The 10,374-nt window shown below is 50.0% G+C and overlaps 1 pseudogene; it reads right to left on the reverse strand.

Annotated features, from left to right (window-relative positions):
• Nucleotides 1-8,134: 8,134 nt before the first annotated feature.
• Nucleotides 8,135-9,952, reverse strand: LOC103002513 (serine/threonine-protein kinase PLK1-like; annotated as a pseudogene).
• Nucleotides 9,953-10,374: the final 422 nt, after the last annotated feature.

Here is a 10,374-nt window from a genome sequence, read left to right on the forward strand (position 1 = left end):
GTAAAGCGGTGGGTGCCCATCTGTTTGGACCACACGTGGCTGTCAGCAAAAACCTTGTGAGATGCATCCCCCCCCGTATGTTTATTAATTTAAAGTATATATTCATATACTTCTGTACTAAAACATTAGGCACATTTTTAAAAGTGCACAACATAGAAATTTTTAAAGAATAAGATACAAAATATTATAGACAGAGGTTCTGGTATTTTCACTCTGAAGCCCTGAGGGTTTGGGTGCCCCCTAGTATTAATATGTGCACAGCCACTTTGGACACCAACCACCATTTCAAGAGCAAATCCTCACACCTTGATGGCATCCATCCCAAACTACTGTGCTGGCACTTGGCCTGAAGCATAGGAAGGTCTTAAAGCAAAATCCCCAGGAGATTCTAATCTGGGAGACAGGGCAAGCAAACTCTCAAATGGCATAAACTTAAACAATTCAAAACCCCATCCGACAGGAGAGTGGACTCCCTAGGCAGTAGTGGCTATAGGTGCTAAGAAAAGATCAGGTACACTATACAGAGCCATGGGGTTGCTCATATTCCCTCTCTGGGTCTCCAGAAAAGGACATTTGGCAATATCCCCAGCTCTCTCATGATTGGAATTCTTTGAACCCTCAAAGTTCTTCAGTAGTACTATTATTCCCCACAGTGCAAGTGGGTCCACGTCGCTTGAATATTATTTCTGATTTGACCACCAAGATATGATGATGATTCTGTTTCATTTGAAAAGGGTCTGAGAAGGTATACAGGTCTAATTATATATACATATTTATACATGTGTATTTTTGTTTATTGTTACATTTTGACATTGGACTTTCTATTAAATAATTTTTAACAGTTGACCTGGCTTTGTGCTTTTTTGTGCCTTTCTTTCTCCCTGGATCTCAGGGAAGGGGCTGTTATAAACGTCTGCAAAAGATCTTGGGGCCTTCCTGTCCGTTCTCTCTTCTGTCTTCTTCCCTACTGTGTGTACATAAGTTCAAGTTCTGTTTTTACAGGAGATGTACTACATCAAGCACCCACTTGGAAAGCCCCCAACCTTGTTTTCATTGCCTCCAACTTTCAGGGACAGCCCCACTCAGTCCCTTCAGCTTCTGCAAATTCATAAATTCAGATTTGATGAAGTTGCAAAAAAGAGCAATGACAAAAAATGATGCCATGAGACTCTCAAATCTCTTGTACACCCCTTTCCCTCCACCACACACACACACACACACACACACACACACACAGTCCTAGATGTGAGACCTTGGACAAGTTACTTAACCTTCCTGAACCTACTTGAAAACAATACTTTTCTCATTGGTTTGATTTGAGGAGATCCCATAGTAAATGCTCAGTAAACAACCACCCACTTCCCAAAGGCACTCATTCAGCCAGCTGACATTTGTTAATTACACAGTGTATGCCGGGCACTGGGGTCTCCCAGGTAGGGGGTCAGGGATGTGAGGAATTAAGGAATTCCCCTCTCCAAAGTTAGATGCAGGGGGAGCAGTATGAAAAATGAGGTATGTGCCTTAGAGTTTCTCTCGTCCCCCACCCTCAAACGCCATGACTATCTGACACATTCTGGACGCTGAAAACAATTGATTCTCCCACTATGCTCGCCTTCCAGGATCTACCAGAGAGAAATACACACACACATAGTCTCAAAGCATGAAGCCAAAAGCAGTTTCTCTTGGTTCTGTCTTCCCTGTAGCACCAGCCTTTTCGCCTCTGACAGGCATTGATCTGATCAGCCAGCCCAGCCAGCCTCTGTGCTTCACCGTGGCTCTTGGGAACAGATTTTCTTTGTGATTTCCTAATGGTTTGGTAGTGAGAATAAGGGTGGGAATGATGAAGGGAGTGGAAGGGAGGGTCTGCCAGCCAAGGGGAAAGAGTTGATAACTATTCCCAGGGTTTTTCCTGCCAGCAGTGGAGCTGGAAGTTCAGATTTACTGCTGAGTTTTACAGGTTGTCAAACAAGGCAAAAGCCCAAGCTTCTGCCCAGAGGAAACCTGGGACCCAAGCTTGTTCTTTCCGAAATAGTAAGCCTGTTTCTCCCTGCAGAAGCTCGCTTGAAATCACAAGGCCAGCCAAGCTTGAAGGGTTTCCTAACCCCACCTCACTCCCGACTGCACCTCACACACATACACACATGCTGGTCCCCTGTAGCCCTGACTGGGAACTTTGGGAGCTTCCTTTAACCTCAAGCCACAGAGAAGTCAAGCTGCAGAGGAGACCGCAGGACTGCCCCTCGTGTCCACTCCCCAAGCTCTTGCAAGCAATGTCAGTGTCCAGTCCACTGGTCGTAGCTGGACTGAAGCCTGCACGTGGTGGCCTGGAGTTCTCTTACTTGGAAGCGGGAGTGGCGGGAAGGGACACGTGAGTGATGGAGGGAAGAGGAAGACCGATTGGATAAAGCCTCATCAACAAATCGGAGGGAAATGAGTGAAACGAGACCACAAGTGCTCACACTCGGCCTGGCCCAGCGGATGGCTGTAGAGGACGGGCGCTTCTCCTCAGGGGTCTCCCGGCCACCAGCACCCCTGCCACTGGCACTGCCCACCCACCATTTCCATCCCGAAAGCTCAAAGTCATCTGGTGGGGAGCATGAAGTTTTAACTTACTAGATTCACATCATGTTACCCACTCTCTGACAGAACCCAGCTTCCATTGGCCACTGCTCTTAGCCGGGTCCTTACCCTGTACTACCCTGCCATGTTTATTTTCCTACTCTGGTTCCTGCTCTCCCCTCAGGAAGACTCTCCCATTTCTCCTTATTACAGAAAATTGAACTTCCTTTGAGATCCAGTTAAAACTGACCACTTGTATGAGACCTCGTCTTACGACCCAAGACGTGCCAATCTTTCCTGCCACAGAACTTCCCTTTCAGCAGAGGCCAGGTGTTGTGGGGGGGGGGGGGGGTAGAAGCCCTGAGAGGCTTGAGCCACAGAGAGTTGTGGTGTAAGACTAGGTCTCCAAGTGTAAGGTGAGGCCTAGAAACCAGGTCAAGTTCAAATACTTACTAAGAGCCGAGTTGCCGGTACTGAGGAAGGGTGAGCCCATGGCAGAGCCCGGAGGAGGCAGGTAGCAGGTCTGAAAGCTGTGATGGTCATGGAGGGAGTATTCAGGGAGAGAGTGGAGCATCTGTGTGCAAGGAGATGCGTAAAATAAATAAGCAACAAGGAGATAATGTACAGCACAGGGAATTATACCCATTATCTTGTAATAACTTATAATGGAGTACAATCTGCAAAAACACTGAATCACTATGCTGTACACCTGACACCAATACAATATTGTAAATCAACTATACTTCAAAAGGAAGAGAAAGAAAGGAAGGAGAGAAAGGTAGAGAAAGGAAGGAAGGGAGGGAGGGAGGAAGGAAGGAAGGAGGAAAGAAAGGGAAGGAAGGAAGAAGGAAGGAAAGAAGGAGGGAGGGAGGAAGGAAGGAAGGAGGAAAGAAAAGGAAGGAAGAAGGAAGGAAAGAAGGAAGGAAGGGAGGGAAGTAGAGAGGGAGGAAGGAAGGAAGATGTGCGCCAAACTATACATTACAAACAATGTTGTAGCATTATTTCTAACGGAAAAACAGAATGCACTCTTAATGCCCATCAAAAAGAGAATGGATAAACAGTAGTTTAGTTAATTTTGTATCAACATGAATAAACCTCAAAAACAGAGCAGTGAGTGGAAAACATGCAGAGGATACAGTATGATGCCACTCATATAAAGTTTGAAAGCTTTCAAAATCATATATATATTGTGTGTGAATGCCCTACGTGTATAATAACGTGCATAGAAAAACATACATGGGAAAGATAAATACCAATTTCAAGAAAGGGAGGGGGGAGGGAGGGCAGGAAGTGGCACAGGGGAGGGTTAACAATGTTTCAGTCTTTTAAAAAATTAACTGAAGCAGATATGGGGAAATAGGGTGTGTGTTTGGAAAATATTCCCTATACTCTTTTGTGTGTTCAAAAAAAGACCTCATGCCAGTGACCAGCTGCAGCTGGTTTAGACTCAGAGGCTGCCGTCAGCCACGGATGAGACACCAAAGCTTTACCGGGAATGGACATCACTCCTCTCAGAGCTCTGGTAGCTTTGGAAATCTGTGCTTCATCTCATATATTTAGGTCCTCTTCTGTGGTTTTCCCACACAGAGAGCAGATCCCCTGAAGTCCCACAGCCCCTAGCAGTGAGCTGCGCATAGAACTGGACTGGACAAACTTTTTTTTTTTTATTGAAGTATAGTTGATTTACAATGTCTTAATTTCTGCTGTACAGCAACATGATTCAGTTATACATATATACATTCTTTATCATATTCTTTTCCTTTATGGTTTATCACAGGATATTGAATATGGTTCCCTGTACCATGTAGTAGGACCTTGTTGTTTATCCATTCTGTATAAAATAGTTTGCATCTGCTAATCCCAAACTCCCAATCCATCCCTCCCCCATCTCCCTCCCCTTTGGTAACCACAAGTCTGTTCTCTAGAGCTGTGACTCTGTTTCTGTTTCGTAGATAGGTTCATGTCGTATTTTAGATTCCACATATAAGTGATATCGTATGGTATTTCGACAAACGTTTTGTGGGCTGATTTCTCTCATCATTTTCTCCCTGAATGAAACTCTATCAATCACTTCATGTAATTCCCATTTGCATAACACATGCTGTCCACGTGCATCTCCGTCCAGGCTGCCCGGCCCACCTGGGGCCTCACACACGGCCCCTCAGACTTGCCCACGACCACTTCCCACAAGGCTCAGAAACCATGGTCTGCAGTCTAGAAAACGTTGAGGAAGAGGTTTAGCAGGTATGGAGTGACGCTGAAGGACGAGAGAGAATCCCACGTGCTGGAGGCGGGAACTTCCTAAGACGTAGTGAGTTGTTCAGCACAGTTCCAAACATCAGAGGAGAAAGGCCTGCCAGTAGCTCTCCTTCCAGAACTTGGTTCCTCCAAGAGTTTTATGGCTCAAACAAATGGCGTTAACAGGGGATAAATGCTAGGAGTGAGTAGGACTTGAGGATCACACACACACACACACACACACGCACAAATAAAAGAGAAGGCATCACTTGGACAAACGTCATTGGTTCATTCTAAGACAAGCTTTCATTAACGGTCGACTCTGGGGGGGGTCTCAACAGGGGCTGCACATTAGGTCACATGGGGAGCTTTTCAGACCACCAGTGTCCAGACCTCAGGTCACTTAAGTCAGGATTTCTGGGAGGAGGGCTGGGCATTTTTAAGCATCTCCCCAGGCCACTGTGAGACACAGGGAGGGTCCCCGGGCTATTTGTCTACCTAGCATGCCACTGAGATGGGCACCAGCAAACAAAGCTGGACAGAATAAACCCTGCTCCCAGGGAGCTACAGAATAGTAGGGCGTGGGTCTGTACACACACTCCAAGGGGCTGTGAGAGCCCAGCAAAGGAAGCACTCAACTCTGCTACCAATCTCGATGGTGAGAATGAGCCAGGAAAGGCGGGGAGTGAGGAGGACCCCCGGTGACACATGAAGGTGAGTCTCTCGTGTTGATGGGACAAGAGAATGAATCAAGCCCTAGAAGACGAAGAGCTCAGGCTAGGGAAAGGCCTCAAGGGTTCATCTGGTGTCCAGACACGATTTTGCTCAAGCCATTCCAAGGAAAGAGAATTTCGTGAACCCACCCATCCTGGGCAGGAGGTTTAGCCCTCATCGCTGACCTCAGGCAGAAGCCTAAACCTGCTCCTACCTTGTGGTGTTCCTCACCCAGCTGCCCTCAGCCCTCAGTACACCCCTGGCTCTGGGAGATGCCTTCAGGATAAAACACAGCATCTAGGGAATGAGTTCCTTTGCCCCAAATTGACAAACCTCAGGGAAGGCAGATTCCACCCCCAGAAAAGCAGGGTCCCTGGTTGCAAGGGACTGAGGGCAGTGGCTTCTCATCCTCTCTGCAGCATCTCTCAGCTGAATAAAAAGAACAGGATTTACACACCCAGGACGTTCCATGGGGCGGAGCTAGAGTGGGGTGATGGGTGGTGGTATAATGATTCAAATTGAGGCTGCAGTGGTTGAATGCCTGGTGAGTTTGGGAATTGCCGGCTGGGATGTTACCCAAGATATATGCATCCCCCCATGTGGGTCAGACGGGCTCACGGCTGGAATTTCAAGCACTTGCTCCAATTGTTCCCGGAGTTCTGGTCATTGATATGCTCGGCGCTTGGTCACTGACCTGACGCAGGGTTCTTGTGGTTTGCTCTCATATCTGGGACTGAGAGCCTTGAATACAAGCAACGCAGACAGGATCCAATAAAAAGCAGTTGTAAAGACTGACCTGCCACCACCCTGCTTCCCAGGGCCCCAGCTGTGGGGTGAGGCTGCCGGTAGGGAGGGATGCTGGCTGGTTTCCCCACAGTCCTTTTGTGTCAGCTGAAGGCTCCCCTGAACACTTCCCGTCTGCTACAAACCAAGGCTGGGGCCCACAGGGATACGAGTCTCCCATGATCAGACTGGAATACAAATGGAGTCGCCAATTTAAAGATCAGGTTAGATGGCGTGGAACGGGAGGGGCACACAAGGAGAATCTCCTTTCCAAAGCTCCGTCATTCTACATGTGAAAATTCAAGTCACTAACAAGGCTCTGTCTGTTTTCGGTTCCCACCCCCTCTTCCCAGGCCCTTGCCCAAAAAAGGAGAAAAGGAAGCTTTAAATCGTCACCCTAAATCCTCTTTTATCCTTGACATAATCTGCCAGGATTTGTGCCCCTGCCAATGCAGTGGGATTCTGGTGCCCCAGGGGCCCCTTTTACTCCTGACAGGGCCCACAAACATCTCCTCATTCCCACCCCTCCTCCCCCCAGCACACAATTGGAAGGAAAAAGCTTGAAGATTTTCCAAAATATAAGTAAATAGTGTCATCGGGGTAAGTAGGAGGACCTGGGTAAGCAAATCTCTTCACATACTGAAACCTGGTCATAGTCAGAGCTGAGTTCCCTCCCTCAAGTCCCAGATGAGATGAGCTTCTTAGCAGAAGCTGAGTCTACCAAACACTGGCAGAGTCCACGTCATTGGGGGGAAGTGTGACATCAAAGCCATCAACTGGTCCCCAACTGATCCATCCTCCTAATGGTCACTGCCACATGTGGAACAGAGACTAAATGTTCTCTCACATATTCCTCCAGATAACCCCTCTAAAGTAAGCCCTGTTCTCTCATTTTACAGTTGGGGAAACTGAGCCTCAGAGAGATTGAGTAACTTGCCCAAGGTCACACAGCAGTATGTGGTAGAACCAGGATCAGGTCATCTGACCCAGAGGCCTGGCTTATAACCATTCGGCCATAGTGCCACCGACATGTGTGCCTTGGGTCAGCATGCCATGTCATCTCAGTCTGGTCATATTCTTTGCCTGGGCCACCATTGAGCCAACTTCTCGAACTTCTTTCCAGTATGCTCTCACCTGGCCTTCCTTCAGCTGGAACAGGCACCCTAAATGTGTCTCTCGTGGACCGAATCCACAAAGTACTCCTCACTAGTGGACATATGCTGCTGTGAGCACATGAACGGGACCCCAGGCAGCCCTTCCCTCGCAGCACCTACCGCAGGGGGTTCCTTGCTTTTCTTCCCTCCTTCCTGCCTTCCTCTCTCTCTCTCCCTCTCTGCCTTCCCAAGCTTTCGGCTAGCGTTTCCAGCGTTTCTACATGCCAGCTAGATGAGCCACCAGAGTCGGCACTGGTCATTCAAAGGAGGTCTTATAAATTCCATCCTCTTCCCCCAAGACCATTCCTGACAGACCTGTCCCCATGACAGGGTCACTGTAGCATTCTCAGGGCCCTACCAGCTGAGAGGGTCCCACAGCTCTCAGCAGACGACCGCCTTTTGTCAAAGGCATTTTGTGAAGGACTTAATGCGTTGTCACTGAATTTGTTTACCATTGCTACATGACTTATTGGGCTAAGGGGCAATGAAGGCAGGCATCTCGTATAGCCCATATAGCCACCTCTGCACAGCACCTCCAGAGTACTCAATTCTTGCTGCTGACTGGCTGAGCCAGGTGGCCACTGAGTGCACGTGACAACCAGCAGCCAATCAGCGCTCCCCACACCTTTTTAAAAAGATTCACATGTGTTTAATGTGTATAAAGCCAAGAAAAAGACAGTCCCAAATTCGATAGCAGTATTCTGTACAATTCATACGGTGGGGTTGAGAGGGAAGGTGAAGAGGCTGTAGAACCTACACCCCAACATGTACAAAAATAACTTAATAGCAATTCCCACCTGCAAGGAAGACATAGCTCTTTTTCCAGCCACCCGGTCTGAATGAGGGGACATATCACAGTAAACCCAGCACGGTGGGAGCTAACCCATAGGGGCCCAAGGGGCTGGTGGGGGTGAGGAGGGGCAGTAGTCCTAGGGGAGGGGCTATGAGGAGGTCCTGAGGCGGTTGTTGGCTGAGCGAAAGCTCAGCAGCTTGTCCACCATGGGCGGGCATAGAAGAGCTGACTTGCCAGACTCTTGGGGCAGCTGTGCTTCTCCAGGAGATTCAGGCAGTACTCGTGGAAATCCAGCTTCTAGTCGATGTAGGTCACAGCTGCCATTCTGGGCACAGGATGAGTTTGCTGTGGTCCTGGAAGACGTCGCAGGATGCAGGATGATGGTGCTGTGCTTGCAGAATCAGGTAGGCAGGTAGGGTTGTTGGACTAGTTCATCACCTTCCCGTGGGTACCCACCTTCAGCAAGTGTTCACTCATGTAGTTTTGGAAGTACTTGGAGAGTGATCTTCACGGAGGAGTTGGGATGGGAACTCACGGCGAGGGAGAACTCTGCACCACCGTGCTCTATGAACCACAGACTGTCACCAAGGCACCAAAGGATGAGGTGAGTCCAACCATCGGAGAACACCCCCGACACTTTGCTACACGGCTGATGCCCGAGGCTGCACTTGTCCCAATCGTCCCCCGCTTGCTGACTCAGAAGATGGGGGTGCCAGAGGGACCCTCAGCCTCCTCTTGCCTCACCAGCCCGTCTCAGAGGGCCTGGAGGCATTCACGCTATGCAGCCGCTATAGCATGTCACCAAGGTGGCACTCTCTGGTCTCCTGGACCACTGGTCCCTCTTTTCCCCAGGGAGTCTTGGGCATAGAGTTCTCTAGGCCTTTATTTAGGACTATGAGAGTCTTCCTGTTGCTGGGATCCAGGCTTCTGGGAGCGATTGAATACCTTGATGGAATGGTGGGGCAGGTAATGGGAGATGGGCTGGGATGTAGCCAGAAGTAAAGGACTCGTCTTGAGCTGCTCATGAATGATCAGGTGAGCAGTGGGACCTGTCTGCGGCATCTTCTGGAAGAGGGAGGTGGCCACGGGGTTGATGTGCTTGGGGATCCTGCATTCCTTCTTCTTGATCCAGAAGTCGGTCAGTTTTAGGCAAGAGATCTCAAAAGGTGATCTACCCACCGACAAGGTATATATCAACATGATGCACCCAATAGGCCCCCCGTCCACCAGGAAACGGTGCCCTTTCTTGCTCAGAGCCTCAAGAGCTACGTATTTAGACAGGGTTTTCTTCTTCTGTTCCCCATCATATTCACCTTTGGTTGCCGGGCCAGATCCCCTATTTTCACCTCCAGATCGTCATTCAGGAAGAGTTTGCCCAGCTTGAGGTCCCGGTGAATAACCAGGTTTGGGTGCAGGTACCGGCAGCCGAGGACCACGTGCTGCAGGTAGCGGCGGACCTCGGGCTGGGTCGTCGCCTTCCTCCGCCGGTGCGGCTCCAGGGGAGATCTTCGGCGGCAGCAGCGCCCCAGCACCACCAACATGAAGTTCGTGTCCACGTGCACCTACGACTCCGTGCTGGTGGGCGAGAGGGCAATGAACAGACATCTCCAAGGACATCTTCTCCTTCCGGTGCGGCCTGAGCAGCCGCGACTCAGGCAGGATCTTGCGGCCAAGCGCCTCCTCTTGGCGTCCTCATCCTGTCAGAGATCTCAAGGCACTTGGCGAAGCCGCCCCTCCCGCAGGAAGCGGCCCGGCAGGCAGCACCGCCGACCGCGCGGCTCCACTAGGACCTCCGGGATCTCTTTTGCCTGCTGGATGGCGGTCGGGGGCCCTGGGAGCCACAACTCCAGAGATCCCGGCTTTCCCCGGTGGGCTGGTGCCCGCGCCAGCGTCTCTGCAGCGCCGCCGCGCTCGTGTTCCTGGAGTTGCGGGGCAGACGCCGCAGGATCCTGGCAGAGGTTTGACACCGCTCCGCTGCTCCCCGAATCAAATGCTGCACCGGGCCTGTTGCAAAAGCCTCTTTTTTTTTTTTTTTTTTTTTAATCACAACCGGGGAGGAAGAAGCGGGGCAGGAGTGGCTCAGGTCCTCCAGGTACCCTGGGCGGCCCCGCCCCCCGCGAAGCCTCCAGCCCC

The sequence above is a fragment of the Balaenoptera acutorostrata genome, unplaced genomic scaffold (assembly GCF_949987535.1).
Source record: "Balaenoptera acutorostrata unplaced genomic scaffold, mBalAcu1.1 scaffold_721, whole genome shotgun sequence".
Classification (NCBI taxonomy): domain Eukaryota; kingdom Metazoa; phylum Chordata; class Mammalia; order Artiodactyla; family Balaenopteridae; genus Balaenoptera; species Balaenoptera acutorostrata.